The sequence below is a fragment of the Crocuta crocuta genome, unplaced genomic scaffold (genome assembly GCF_008692635.1).
Source record: "Crocuta crocuta isolate KB4526 unplaced genomic scaffold, BGI_CrCroc_1.0 scaffold223, whole genome shotgun sequence".
In the NCBI taxonomy this organism is placed as follows: domain Eukaryota; kingdom Metazoa; phylum Chordata; class Mammalia; order Carnivora; family Hyaenidae; genus Crocuta; species Crocuta crocuta.
Genome location: NW_027529426.1, coordinates 532,625 through 545,330, shown reverse-complemented (window position 1 = coordinate 545,330; position 12,706 = coordinate 532,625). Strand labels below are relative to the sequence as shown.

General features: G+C 34.2%; 1 long non-coding RNA gene across 2 annotated transcripts in view; it reads left to right on the top strand.

Annotated features, from left to right (window-relative positions):
• The window catches only part of LOC144227270 (uncharacterized), a 64,656-nt gene extending 52,887 nt beyond the window's left edge, over positions 1-11,769 (top strand). Inside the window, exon 5 of one of the 2 annotated variants that reach the window (XR_013333891.1) lies at positions 10,723-11,769. This is a non-coding gene — a long non-coding RNA (uncharacterized LOC144227270). Of the gene's footprint in view, positions 1-10,718 lie in introns of both variants that reach the window. The other variant, XR_013333892.1, reaches the window with a different exon arrangement.
• The last annotated feature ends 937 nt before the right edge of the window (positions 11,770-12,706 follow it).

The window sequence follows — 12,706 nt, the reverse complement described above, 5'->3', positions numbered from 1 at the left end:
CAAATTCGTTCAGTCTAATTTTTGGAGATGTTTTCTCCCATTTATGTTAGAAAACCAATGTTTTATTACAGAAAAATTTAAAAATATAAAGAGGGGAAAATAATAAATAATTATCACCATTGTCCTCTATCAAAGATATTTTGATTGTTTCCAAATATATACACAAAAATATGTAACATAGAAGAAAAAAATGAAATTAAAAAAAAATGGTTATGTAACTTCCCTGGGGGGAAATAAGTACCAAAAAAAAAATTGATGATGGGTTTTTGAACTATATTATGTGAATGCAAATCCCAGGTAATTGATTATATTGCCTTTGTACCTTTGGAAACATTAACAAATCTTTTGGCCTCATCTGTAAAACAAATAAAGTATTATTTTTTGTTCTTTAGATTTGATTTTAATTTAAATGAGATAAAGTCTTTGAGTCAGTACTTGACTCATATAAAATTTTAACATACATTACTTATCATCATCATCAATATCATCATCATTATTGGCGTCATTCACTGAAGGTCCTTTGGACTGTGAAAAAGTTCCCAAGGCATGAGTAAGAAGGTCCTGGATAAGATAAAGATTATAAAGTAAGAGAGGCTTAGAGATACGTTCAAAAATGAGAGGATGTGGAGTTCAGTGAAGAGAGAATAAAGAAGCAGAGAAAAGGAGTAACAATATGGTGGAAGTTGCTCAAGCTGCAGAGAAAATATGGAGGGTTAGAGATTTCATTTTCTTAAATGTTTATTTATTTTTGAGAGAGATAGAGAGACAGGGCGAGAGCAGGGGAGGGACAGAGAAAGAGGGAGACACAGAATCCATAGCAGGCTCCAGGCTCTGAGTTGTCAGCACAGAGCCCAAAGCAGGGTTCAAACTTACAAAATCAGGAGATCATGACCTGAACAGAAGTCAGATGCGACATCGACTGAGCACCCAGGCTCTCTAGAGATCTCATTTTTTGGCAATGACCAAAATATTTTGTAGACAAGCATGAATTATATTCAGTTTTAATTTCTGTGCCATGCAGCAATGCAGTCGCCTTCCACTGCTCCTGAACCATGAATAAAATTTGCTACATAGAAATGAATATGTAGGAATATTTTGAGGAAGTTAAAGAAAGCATTCTCTGCTTCATGATGACCTAAAGAAGAGAGCTATCCTACAAGGAATTAGTGTGATGGGAGCATTCATCAAAAGTAGAAAATCAACAACAAGATATAAACCTTTAGAGATAAACAGAAGTTTGAATGCACTGCGTTTTGCAAATGCATATAAAAATATATTGTATATTATTTATATTTTTATATAAATGACCATAAGCCAACAAAATGAAGAAATGCACATATGTTTATTTTTCAGGCAAAACTTAAAATTGGTATCCTATTATAAATACTGTTTTGTAACCCACTTCTTAACTTTATTATATCATACATATCTTTCCACATCCTTAAGTATTTTTTACAGTATCATTTTTAAAGACTATTAAAGGGTAATTTTTAAAAGGCAAAAGTAAAAAAAAATTATGACTCGAACAAGCAATACAAAATTCAAAAGTTAAAGCATAACCTTTTATATTGAAAGTACAGGCATTAACTGGTAAAATAAGAAATCAAGAACTTCAAAATTGATCACACTTTGAAAAATTTAACACATTTCATGGCTTCTTTTCAGGCCCAGGTATTATGGATGGGGACAAATCAAATTCCATGTGTAAGTTTGTCCCTAATTTTGCTTCTTTATATGCTAGAATAAATTGGCACTGTAGGACAGTGATACTTGTTCAGTTGGTTAATAAGGTTAAAACTATTTCATTAATAATAATTTATATATATAAACACATATAATGAATATTACTATTTTCTGATAAATCAACAAATAAATATATTAAATTTTCTAAGTTTTAATTTCCAATACAATAAACATCAATGACTATAATCCTCATTTTAAAAAACAGCAAATTTTTGAGATCCTTACTATATTTCAAGAGTGTAAGGAGTTCTGAAGACAATAAAAGTACCATAAAGATCATTAGGATCTTAAGAAAAAATACATATGGTTGTGTTTCTTTGTTACTATTGCTCCTAGAATGGTCTCAGCCACTCATATTTATTATAAATTCAAGACAAACTCCTTAAAAATTTTTAAATGTTTGTTTGTTTATTTATTTATTTATTTTTGAGAGACAGAAAGAGACAGAACACGAGTGGGGGAGGGACAGAAAGAGAGGGAAACACAGAATCTGAAGCAGGCTCAAGGCTCTGAGCTGTCAGCACAGAGCCCAATGTGAGGCTCGAACCCACGAGCAATGAGATCATTACCGGAGCAGAAGTGGGAGATTTACCTGACTGAACCACCCAGACACCCACAAACATTTTGTTATCTAACATAAATAGAGTATAGAGAAAAAGGAAGAGTGAGGAACAATGATTTCCTCATCAGAGAAGAAAAAAAATCACACGATTATGTAAAAAAAAAATATTACTTATGGATTTGAAGCATGACTGAATTAGAAATATAATGAGTTAATGGGTATCTTGGTGGCTCCGTTGATAAAGTATTCTACTTGGCTTACGTTATGATCTCATGGTTTGTGAGTTCAATCCTCTCATCAGACTCCTGCACTGACCACTGACTGTGTGGAGCCTGCTTGAGATTCTCTCTTTTCTTCTCTCTCTGTCCCTTCCCCTCTTTGTGCACTCTCTCAGAATAAATAAATAAACTTATGAAAAGAAGAAATATAATGAGTTAAGAAATATGAAAACTTCTATTTTAATCATTAGGTCACTACAGATAAATTAAACATTAACAAATGAATTTCCATTTAAAGCTCACCTTAGTCCCAAATATACCAGACTCTTTACCTGGGGTTTCTATAAAGGACAGAAGAACTTGCTGAAGAGTAAAGGACAAATACAGAAGTCACAGCTCAAACAGTCACACAGTCATTAGAGACCAAAAGTCTTCATTCAGCCCAAAGACTGAAAATTTAATTACTTCATTTACTAATATAACAAATAAACCACCTATTATATGCCAATGGCTATACTAGTGGCAGGGAATAAAGAGGTGACCATCCTTTTCCTCTGAACTTTATATTCCACCAGAAAAGAACACAAAAGTAATTGCTAATGTGCTAAATGTTACAGAGAAGAAAGGCATATAGCTCCAAGAAGAACTAGAAGCAGATATAATAAAACCATTGGTTGGGTAAGCCGAAAACTAGAAGATAAGTAAGGAAAGTGAGACAATGGAAAGGGGGAGAAAGTTCCCAGAGCAAAAGCATGAAAAAGTTAGATGTCTGACTTACATGAAATCTAGAACTTGACTTTCACTAGTACTGCAAAGGCCAAATAAATAGTCACTGCCTACTGTATGAATGTCTGATTTTTTCCCCCATAAGACTGTAAGCTCCAAGAGGAAACAGTATTGGTCTATATTGCTCAGTGCTGAATCCCCAGCTCTAGAGGGGTGTTTGGCATGTAATGGGTGCTTAACATACATATACTGGGTGAATGAACAGGTGGATGGTTGTTGGAACAAATGAATTTAATACTTTTCTAACTCTGAATTGTAAGTGGAATCATTACTATACCAAAGAGTTATAAGACAATCGTGGCAAAAGGTGGTAACAATTGGTAATAAATAACAGTATAGCTAATGCTGTTCCTCTTCCCAATTCAGTTAACTTTTATAGGAACTTTTCTTTCACACCAGCTCTTCACAGCTCTCCTTCCTGTCTACTCATCACCTAGCTGGTCTCTTCTCCAGACATCCACATCCCTGGGACCTCCATGTCATCTGGTGGTCCCATGTGCTGTAATGTTTTAAGTGTGTCTCTAAATTCACTGGTGGACTTTCTGTTCTCTCCCTTAATTGTAACTCTTCATGGATAGCAAGACACTGGTTTGTCTTTAAGCCATGGAGCTTTGAATTATGCCAGGGAAATACTCAGTGTTGAATAAATGATTGATGAGTGAATTAGTGATTGACAACTGGTTTTGAAACTGACTTTCTGTCTTTATCTTTGTTCAAATAGAACTTAACTCAAGTGTTATTTAAAGACTTTTTTTAAATCCCTTTTTTATTGATTTCAAAAGTTTACTGCCATCTCAGATTCCCATCCACTCTGCCTGCTCTTGTTAACCTCTTTGATTTTTAAAAATAGATTTTATTTTGAAATTTTTTGTTTTTGTTTTTGTCTTAATCAGTTTTATCCCAACTAAATCAAACTTAAGAAGTCCTGATCTTGTGAAATATTTATACTACAGGGTGAAGTAAGACCTTTGCAGCATCAATAACAAATACACCAGCTGACCTAACAGGGCCCTATTTCATTGCTTTTTTATTTACTCAATCACCCAATAATTTCCACAACGAAAAGGCTTGTTCTGCCTACATTACATTTTCTTTCTTCCTTCACTGACCTCTTGCTCCCATCACTGAATTTATTCTTAAGGTTCATACTCTTCTTGCTTATGAAAGTCATTCTGTGTATTCAGGGCCACAGTACTTTTATTTTTCAGTCATTCCTATCATACTGGACAATACAATTAAAAAATTATTTTATGCCTATAATTGTGTTCTATTCTAAAATAAAAGGTGATTATAAAGAGGACAATAATAGTTATTGAAAGTAGTGATTTGTTGCTATGTGATTTATCTCCTGACCTTCCTTTGTTGTATTGAAAAGTTGAAATAGCTTGTGCTTTTTATTTTAATGCTTTTAAAATTTATTTTATGGCTCAAAGATTCAATAGATATTCCCAGTTGTGAACTATAGAATAAGACCTACTTTATTAGGAAAATAGAATCTAAGTAAAGGATATTAAGTAGATTGCAGAGTTTCTGGAAGGGCCAGAAAGTCAGGCTCCTGAATTATGCAGCCATAATCCCCAAAGGCACTTTGCAGATGTTCTAACAAGAATGCTAGAACCCTCCACAGATGGAGCTCGACACCTCATGTACATCAATTTGTATGAAGTTACTTGTTAATGATGCCACCTTCCCTAAATTAAGGGGCTCTTCACATATGCACTTCTTGACATCATTTCCCAGTTTTTGTCTAGACTTGTTTGGGCTGGTGCTGCCCGGAAGGCTGAGAAAGAAAATTTTCCAGTTTCCACCATAGAAAGATGAGCACACAGTGTAAAAGATGGTCAGAAAATAAGATGTTAAGTGGTCGCACATGTCTATGGCAGCCACTCCTGACCTTCCTGATATCATTACATACCTTCCACCACACTTAGACTTCCAAACGTCAATAAAAATTGCATCATGGTCCCATCTGGATGCCCACATGGAGAAGCACCTATCCTTTCATTCAAAAGTGAACATACCTACCTTCTCTTTCCCCCAAATTTCACATAGCAGTGTCTAATGGCCAACTGTAATCACTTCTAGTTCTGATGTTGCTAATTCCATCACAATCTTATCTTGATATCTATAATCTGTGAACTATTCACCACCATTGCTATACAACATATAAAATGGTAGAAAATAGTAGGGCCAAAAAAAAAGGAAAATCAGGTCAAGTATATAAATATATAAATGGCACAACTAGAAAGGACACTATCCTTTTCTGTTTCTGATGCCAACCATGAGGCCACACAGAAATTTCATAACTTCAATAACCATACGATGTCTCTTTCTTCCTCAGCTAGTTCCTTGGGTGGTCATCATGTTTCACCTGGGGGGAAGATGGAGTTTTCATTCTAGAGTTGTCTGAGCCCTGATGGCCCTTCCCAAATGACGTGATTAAAGTAATCCAGGTGCTTTAGTGATTGGGTGTGACAGTATTGTCAGGTGCCTAAGATGAGCCCCTATCTTTCTGACACATTCTTCCCTATGCCTAGAGTACAACATCAAAGTCTGTAGTAACAAATAAATGAAGTTACAGTAAAAGCTTGCCATTAGGTTAAGAGGAATAATAGTAAGAGTGGTCACTTTCGCTTCCATCCCTTGGAGTCTAAAATCATGAATTTGAGAATGAGAGAAGAGCTCTATCAGGGGCTGCTGGCTTAGAACATATCACACATACTATTTGCAGAATCTCAACTTCACAAGATGACCACCAGCTGATGCACCCTTCAGGGACTCTTTCTACTCTTCTATAGGTACTTCCCAATGGAACAATAGAAAAATTCACTGAGGGGTATATTAGCTGGTGGACATCTTGTGGGAAAGTTGCACCTTGATAATGAGATATGTGAGAAGAGAAGTGAATCTTATAAAAAGCAGCTCTTGTCTTACTTCTTTCCTTTCTGTGCAAATGGATTCCTTAGTCTGAATGGGTTGCAACGACTATGAATATGGCAGCTTGGATTACATTAATGGTATAAATAATATTCTGCTTCTTATGGATGTTATGAGGATCAAGTAAAATAAAACAAATGAAGAAAGAAACATGGTTAATCACACTCTGAAAGTGCTAAATATATGTTATTTATTATTGTTGATGTCATGGAGAAGGAGGGAGGTAAAGTGAAAAGAGAGAGAGAAGGAAGAAGAAGGAGGAGGGGGAGAATGAGAAGAAGTATTAAGTATGTAATAGTAAAGGAAAGAAAAATAAAGAGAAGCTTTGGAACTTCAGCAAATAGATTCAAGGTTATGCAAGGAAAGAGATTTTTAAAATTTTTGTCCAATTGAGTCTTCATATTTTTCAACAGTAAAAGGCCACTAATTAGAAACAAAAAGGGAGGCAAACCATAAGAGATTCTTTAATACAGAGAACAAACTAAGGGTTGATGGGGGGATGTGGGAGATGGGAAAATGGGTGATGGGCATGGAGGACACTTGTTGGGATGAGCATCGAGTGTTATATGTAACCAATGAATCATGAGAATCTACTCCTGAAGTCAAGAGCACACTGTATAAAACACTGTATGTTAGCTAACTTGGCAACAAATTGTATTTAAAAAAATAGATTTCATGAAATAAGTAATGCATAGAAAACAAGGCTGTAAAAGTTATAGTAGACGTAGCCAACAAATGAAGTTTAAACATTTTTTTCTAATTGGAGAGAGTCTAGGTGCTAGAAAATATTTGTAGGTCTAAGTGCTGTACAAGTATGTGGGAAGTACTGACAAGATATATGGAAAGCTTCTGGAATGTGGTGCCATTGGTATGTCTGCTATATCAGATCAATGAGGTTCAGGAATCAATTAGCAGAGTGAGATAAATCTAACCAACTTAAACTAACAGATATACTCATGTGAATGCTTGCAGTAGATGTGAAAATGCTTGCCCTCTGTGGTTTAGCATTATAGAACCTCATTAATCCAGATCTAAATCTCACATACAGATCTAGAAGACTGAATTAATGAATCCTTTAAATAATGTGTCATTCAATTCAAGAGAAGTATCATTTAACAATTAGCTTAGCAGGTAGTGTTTTTATTACTTCTTTAATTTTGTACATCCCTTTTAAGTGAAATATTAATATGCTAATAATTATTAGCATAGTATCACTCTAAATAACTGTAATTCCAGCCTTTCTAGTCATGTTGTATAAGTCCTATGAACAAAATTAGTTTAAATAATATTCCAAAGGAAGGTGAAAAATTCAGTAACAGTACTTAAGCTTAAAATAAGAAGTTAATAGTAAATAGTGTTTAATTTTTTAATTCTTTTTCCCCCTTGAGAAATTCTGAAGCCCTGAAATATCATTCTAAAACATCAATAAAATTATACATTTCTGATTTTGTGAATGGGTGGGCCACTCACATCCTTTATTGACCAAAAGCGTGAGATAATTAAGGCAAGAGGCTTGTTAACTCCTGGTATCAAAGAATGAGCCGTTACCTGTGAGTAAGGGACAGGTAGCCTCAGTTTGTTAACGATAATAACAATAGCAGCTAACAGTTATCAAGTATGTACTTCATGCTGTATATTTTTACATGTATCACTGTTTACATTCTAAACAATGCCCCAGGAGTTGGGTACAACTACATTTACCAATTTACAGAATAGAGAACAGTCTGAACAAGTGAAGTCTTAGCCATGATGCCCTACTTAGAGACTTCATAGGAATTTATCATATAAGAGCATGCCCACTCAGCTTTGGTAGCATATTTTGAAAAGAATTTCTTATTCTCCATGGAAATTTTTATGGAATTTATTTTTTAGTTATAAATGCAGAGCTTTGGAAGGCAACAGAATGCCATGACTTAGCACTGATTTATATCCTGGGAAATTTACAAAGACCAACATTACTGAAGTATTTGAGCTTCTTTTCTTGTCAAATATAAGTAATGCATGTCCTATGTGGTTGAGCCATAATATGGGTCATTGTAAAAGCTATATATTAAAAAAAAAACCCACACAGGTTAAAATATCAGAGCATTTCATTAAGATCCCTGCATAGTGTCAGAGGTTCTGAGTAAAACTAATATTATTTCTAGAAGAGAATTTATTAAACTAAAAGTTTAAAAAGAAAAATTTTAGGATAGACAGATTCAGATCTTGGCTTAAGTATTATTGAAGCTGTTTGAGCATTAGCAAGCTACATAAATTCTTGATGCCTAGCTTTCCTCATCTGTTCAATGTAGATGACAATGCTGTTCTCTCTTATAGGGTGGCTTGAGGAGGAAATGAACTGATATATTTAAAGCACTTTCTTTTACAAATACTATATAGTTCATGTTGATATTCACGTAAATAATGTAGCCATTTAAGAAGATTCCAAGATTATAAGTGCACTCAAAATAAAGCCATTTAAATATTATTAAGTGGTATGAAGACAAGGCTCAAGGAAGTTTGGGAAAGAAGAAACTGAACAGAAGAAATGGGGTAGGTGAAAAGAAATGTAAGATTTGGTTTTAAAAAAAGAAGGGGAAGAAGAATTTGATGGAGAAGAACACTGTGAGATACTTAGACATGAACGTGAGTGAAAACCCTCTTTATGACTTCATGTCATGCTGATATTCATGTTATGAGCTTCAGGCACTTTGCCAGTGGGACTCAACCTCTAAATCATTCTATTGCTATGGCTATAGTCACAAGGCTTCTCCTGCGGAATCTACAAGTTTACGATAGCTTATCTCTGCCCTTTACAGCACACTGTTAATGGGGTCAATTCTTCATGCCAGGCAATACTTCTAGGTCCTTTTAAAAGGATGTCAATCTATCCAAGTTTTATACTCATGGAAGTCTACAAAAATTTATAACTCTTCATCTCATACTCTACAACTTCATAACAACCCTACAAAGAAATTAAATGAAAGAAAGAGACTATTTGAGTTATGGAAAAACTGGAGGCTAAGGTCCATTCTTTGTAAAAGTCACTGCCAATATTTAATTTATATTACATCACTCTCTACTGCAACAAAATGTTTAGAACATGATCTTATCAAAGAAATAATATTGGTGTTAAAAAATATACTAACTGTTGAATTTAATCCCATTGACTTAAATGGGTATTAATTGTAGCCATTATACTTCTGTGAACTGGGACAGAGTTAGCTGAATAAACTGTTTACTAGTATTCATCTATCTTTTAGCGATTCTGATATTAACAGATTATTTCCCTAGGAGGTTTTCTAGGGAAAATAAGACATTTAAAAAACAGAAATAAAAACCTCAAAAAAGCTAATCTGAAAAATTTTCCTTTTATAGTCTCTTGGAGGCAGGATATAAAAATAAACAATACCACCACCACCACCACTAATACCACTGTTGATAACTTTTATAGAGTACTTGTGATGTACCAATAACAGTCCTAAACATTGTACATATAGTAACTTCCTTGATCATCATAATAGTCTAATAAGGTTGGTATTGGTATTAACCCCACTTTTCAGATAAGGGAACAGAAACACCCAGAGGTTTAACTGCTTACCTTTGGAGATCTAGCTAATTAGTAGCAGAGCTAGAATTCAAACTTTGTCTCCTGAGTCCTAAAATTCTTGCTTTTAGCCACCACGTTTTACTGCCTCCAGAAAATCTGTCTTAATCCAGTTAGACTGCCAGGTGCACTTTGCTGATCCTCTATCATGACCATTTTCAAGGGGCATTATTAAGTGGCTTACTGGTGAGTTTATGGAGGGCTGGATCCAGATCTTCATCTCGGCTTCCAAGTATCTTTCATAGTGTCTGGTAGAAAGTAAGACATCAACTCAAGCTTCTAGGATGTAATCATTGATGTTTCTTCTGTATGAGAGAGCCTTCCCTGAAGTTTTGTGGGGCTTAGTTTACTCAGGTGTCTTCTCAGAGGGGCCTTCAAAAACTCTGGATCAAACTGAAAACCAGCCCACAACTTTTCTTTCTTCTTACCTTGTTATTCTGTTACTTTTTTTTCCTCATGGCATTTTTCACCAAATTCATTTTTATTGGTTTAATTTGTTAAACCTCTGTCTCAACTGTCTGTATTGCAAAACTTGTGACATATTCTGTTTTGTTCACCCCTGTGTCCCCTGTGACTAGAAAAGCATTTATTACATAGTAAGCATTCAATACATATTCATTTAATAGTTAATGAATGAATGAATGATTGGACAGATGACATGAATATCTGAAAGAATCACAGGGAACTCATAACTGGTTAATTTCAGGGAGGCAGCCTGGATAGATTAAAAATAAAGAGAAAATAAAACTTCTAGTAAAATTTCATATTATTAGAATTTTATAAGAGTATTTATGGAAATTTTTATTTTTAAACAGCATTAATATTTTTAACTACTCCTTGATTCTTTTTTCAAATTTTTAATGTTTTTTATTTATTTTCTGAGAGAGACAGTGCAAGCAGAGGAGGCACAAAAAGAGAGGGAGAGACAGAATCTGAAGACAGGCTCCAGGCTCTGAGCTAGCTGTCAACACAGAGCCCGACGCAAGACCTGAACCCATGAATTGTGACATCATGACCTGAGCTGCAGTCGATGCTCAATTGACTGAGCCACCCAGGTGCCCCAACTCCTCTCTGTTTCAAACGAAAAATTTGTGAGGTCTATGCAAATAAAAATATATATTTCTACTGATATATATTAAATGCTATGGATATTAAGAAGTTTATCCACAAGATCATTTACAAATTATTTATATTTTAAATACTCTTGGCTGTCATAGATTGAAGTTACAATACATAAACTTGAAGAGTTTGAGATTATTAAGCACATGAGTACTAACACATCAGCAATGCCACTTCTACATTGTTACTTTTCAAACATGCTCAGAAAATGTATTTGAAAAAAGCAGACCAATTTTCTTTAAAATTTTTGTAATTGAAATATATTTGACACATAATATTGTGTAGATTTAAGGTGTACAACATGTTTATTTGATACATTTGTAAATTATAATACAATTGGCATTGTAGTGGGAAATTAACACCTCTAGCGAGTCTTAGTTACCATTTCTTTTTTGTGGTGGGAATAATTAGTTAACTCGGATTATTTATTCAAGATATGTTAAAGTAATTCCTATATAAGCAGATGCATGAAAACAATCTGCAATTGGAGTTGAGTGGCACTGAAGTATTCTTTATGTATAGTAGAAATTGTGTGGACCTAATGTTAATTTGGTAATCTTAGGTAATATTTTAAAAATGAAATATAATACGTAGACAGTAACATCATTAAAGACACAAAGCTTGGTTCTCTTTTATATTTTAAAGGTTTTTATAATGTGCTTTATTGTGTAATGTGCATTAGAATAATAGCTTAAAATTTAACTTCACACAAAATTGTATATGTACATATGTACTAATTATGTGTTCTGTAACACTGCACTTAGAACTAATGTGAGCTGAGAGCCATTATTTTAATCACAACCTGCAATTAAAGTTCTCCAAAGCCCTTACAAAATCAAAGTTTTATTCCTGTGTTCTAATTATTTTCTCACTTCAGTGACAAATCCATCTTCAGGTTGCCTTGGGCTGTAATATTCACTCAATTTTCCTTTCACATAAAAAAAGCTAGAATTATACATGTACACATATTTAATAATGTCAATGTATTCATTCTAAAGAGCTTTATTTGCACAAGCTAACTTTCATTACCAGTCCTGGAATGCATTCATTCATTCATTTATTCACCCAATTATTCTTTTTTTCTTTATTTACACATTCACCCATTAATCCATTCATTCAAAACACACTTAATGAACTTTTTCTGAGAAGATGACATATCAATAGAATTTGAAATTCTATATTAAAAAGAGGATCATAAAGATATGTTTGAGGAAGACTTAAAAATTCAGCTTATTAGAATGAAGCCTGAGAGTGGGAAAATTATATGTGATGAGGACTGACAGAGAATGGGAGCCATGTTACCACGGATCCAGCAGGCCTTAGTGAAAAATACATAGTACTTAGTTATATGAAATACTATTAAAAATTTTTCTCAGAAGAGAATGGTCTGGCTTATATATTTTTTTAAAGAGTTAATTTTATTTTATTTTTAAATATTTATTTGTTTTGAGAGTGAGACAGAGAGACAACTGGAAAAGGGCACAGAGAATTCCAAGTAGGATCTGCGCTATCAGTGCAGACCCCAGTGTGGGGCTCAGACTCACAAGCCGTGAGATTATGACCTGAGCTGAAACCGAGAGTTGGGCACTTATCCAACTGACCCACGCAGGCACCCCTGGTCTGGCCTATTTTTTTAAAATTTTATTTATTTATTTTTTTAAATTTTTAATGTTTATTCATTTTGGAGACAGACAGACACAGAGTATGAGCAGGGGAGGGGCAGAGAGAGAGGCAGACACAGAATCAGAAGCA